Source organism: Hylaeus volcanicus, chromosome 6 (assembly GCF_026283585.1).
Source record: "Hylaeus volcanicus isolate JK05 chromosome 6, UHH_iyHylVolc1.0_haploid, whole genome shotgun sequence".
NCBI lineage: Eukaryota > Metazoa > Arthropoda > Insecta > Hymenoptera > Colletidae > Hylaeus > Hylaeus volcanicus.
In genome coordinates this window covers 24363525-24366945 of record NC_071981.1, presented here as the reverse complement: position 1 = coordinate 24366945, position 3421 = coordinate 24363525, and positions in this window count along the sequence as shown.

The window sequence follows — 3421 nt, the reverse complement described above, 5'->3', positions numbered from 1 at the left end:
TATTAGATTTGCATGAAAATCAGTATACGCGCGTTTCTCTAATCGTTGATTATGAATCCGATGTCGAAATTTGAAAATTCAAAATGGCAGATGCAATATGGTATGCTAAAAAATGATTAGATTTGCAAAGGATTCAAGGAGTCGTGATACCACGGAGCCACACGATTCCAGCCGATATTATACACGTACAGCGATGCGAGCAGAAGCCAGGGAACCTCGTGAAAGTCGTCGGGCAACCAACATCGGTCGGGCAACCCACGACTCATCGTGTCGTTATATGTATACGCGCCGGTTATTATCTGCAGCTCCTCCGCTGCAAACCCATTACGACTGCCGTGGCATTCATCGCGTCTATGCGCATCCTCTCTGCTATAACCTACTCCCCTCCCCTCCCCTCGTCCCGTCTCCTTCTTTTCCACCTTTCCCCTCTAGTTAATTAACATTTTTGCGCTCGCGTCTTTTCGCCAGCTTCCTCGACCGGGAGCTGGCTTTTTTCATCGATGCGTTTTCTTTCAGTCGACGCCGTTTCGCTGCCAGCCGAGCGACTGTAATAAGGTATCGCGAAATATTTGCGTACGCGCATATGAGAATCGCGGCTTTAGGATAGGATTACCCCGGCCCCGCTCTCCCTGGAATACGCGTATGCCTTTTGAAGTGATAGTTTACTCGTACGTTTCGATGCTCGGTATAAAACGGATAATTAATACGGAATAATAATAAGCTTAGATTAGCGAGTATTTAAATATTAATTTATGCCTATATATTTATATATATATAAAAAATATGAATTCATAACGTCATACGTATTATGTATCTTGAACAATTATTAATTTATTAGAGTTATATTAAACACGCGTGAACCTAGATTTTATTTTTCACAAAGATCCGCAGTCTACTTGTTACATTTACTATGTATCATACACATCGAACTGTTTGTTAACATTTTACACGTATACGTGCATCATTTTCACGAATAAATGCAAATTTTACATAAGTCGCGCGTTCTTTGCATATCTCGACCGCGTTACCATCCAGAGTGGATCGAGCAAATATTAAAAATACATTGCGTGCACGCGGCGGGATGATACTTTAGCGAGAAACTATGGGTAAACGGTGACGCTTCCCGATTCCTCCGTTGCGGCATCGATGTTTCCCGTAAACGCCATCAGGCATCGCGTCGTCGATTTATAAGCCTCGCCGGAAGGAGATCGTAGATCCGCGCGAACGAAACCACTGCCGACGATACATGGAAAAGTGGCGACTGGTGGACGGTATACGAGCACTCGATATATTCAACGACGATCCATCGCGGTAGAAGCGGATCAAGCTCAGAAAATGGTAGGGGGAGGAGGAAGAAGATCCTTAACGCCGTCTCACGTGGCTGTAAACTTTGCTCACCGATCCACCGAACCGGAGAGCAAGTGAAAGTCCCTCGAAAGACGACGTCGAGGGACACGCGTGTGTGCAAACCGTCGCGTAGGTGTGCACGACCGTGTATATTTCAACCGCGTTCGTGCAAATCGTAGGTGCATCTGTAAGAGAATCGACTCCTCGACTATTCCTTTATTGTATCGAACGCTTCGACAGTTTCTTTGTGGCGTTACTTATGACACAATGCTTTCACGTTTATGGTAACTGTTTCTGTATACCACTTGGCGTTCATTAGTCACGCGCGGTCTTAAATGGGATAGAAACACGGGTGATTTCGTTGAAATTAAAATTATTCTCGCTTTTCGTCGATTCGCGATAAGAGAGGGATCGAGAAAAATATTTGCCGATCCTGTTGTCGATGTTGTTGTTGAGATTAATACGTAACACAGAAACGGAGGTATTTTTCAGAAGCATTTGTCAATGACGAGATAAATCGTCGTGCCTATTTATAACCAATACAGAAACATTTTTCAATGCAAGTTAACTCGTCGTGAGAAATTGCAGAGGTATTTTCAAACGACGAGTTAAATTGTCATGCTTATTAACAACTAGACTGCGAATTTGTTCATGCAAATTTATATTTTTAAAGATAGAAATAAAGAATTGAGATTTAAATGAAGTATAACTTATTTCTTAAACGGTATAATATGTATGTTGATTGTTGATATTTTAAACATTTTTGCATTTACGCACAGTTCCAATGTAGAAATATATTTAAAATCCAATTGCAGAGATATTTTTCAAACGATCGCTTAATTCTTCATACATATTGAGAACGTACCTTGGAAAATACCTTACAAACTATCTCGCAGTGTAATAATGTCTCTGCATTGGCCGAGACGAGTTAACTCGTGCTCCTCGTTTAAATATAAAGGTTGTGCATTTACGTATATTTCGTGTTACATACCTGTTTCCATTAGATTCGACGGTTCGGAATTTTGACGGACAAGAACAATTTTTCGTTTCGTCGCATCCGATCACCGTCAACGCGACGAACGGAGGCGTCGTGATTCCTGGGGTGAAAACTCGGCGTCGGGACGACGAGCGAATTTCGGGGTCGTTGGAGCGCGGCGAAATCGCGACGGGCCGCGTCCGACTGTTATCTCTGATCGATTGCGAAAGATTTTGTCTGGCCGCCGATCCCCTTCCGACCATTCGACACTCTTCTTTAGATATTCCATTCTTAGTCGCTCAGCTAGGGGACATGCTTTATGTTCGATTACACTACGAGTCGTTCGATTACATCGGTCGCTGAGCTACGAGATTAGTTTCGCGTTAATAATAAATTAATTTTCCCTTTCCTGTATTCCGGTAACTCTATCAATCTATGATCGACGACCTGTAAGTTTGTTCTTTTTCCTTCCGCGCGTACGATGATCGCTTCTTAACCTTCTCGAAGCACGACAGGGGTACCGGTGGTACCGTTAAGGTCAGCGTATCGTCGGCGAAAAGAAGGCGCTTAACTGGCTTCCACGTAAAATTGAATAAATCGCGAGCAAATCCCGATGAAACGCGCCGAAAAACATCGCCGAGCCGCTTCCGGCCGGTTCCAGGCCTTCCTCCATCCCCCTCCCTCCGCTCCCCTCCCCGTCGTCCAGGTGCATCGCGACGTTGCACCTCGGTGCACCGGGTCAAACGAGAGCATTCGGCGCAGGAGAGAGGACAGCTCCGCGGCGGGGCGGGAGAAGGAGATGCGCGCGGAGAGGCGGTTCCGGCGCAAAAAAAAAAAAAAAAAAAAAAAATTAATTGGGCGGATGTAATCCGATCGATTCCCACGATTCGACTATGCGCCAGGGCTTTATACGCGGTGTGCAACCCGCGTACGTACGAATCGATCCGGTCCATTATCGTCGATAACCGGTGCCCGAGCAACCTATACGCTTCTGCACGGCTCTCTTTTCACCAAACGAACCGATTTACCTTCTTTTTCGACCGGACCGACGGACATCCTCGTACCGCAGAATTCCGTTTCGTGCGCACTGGAATTAGG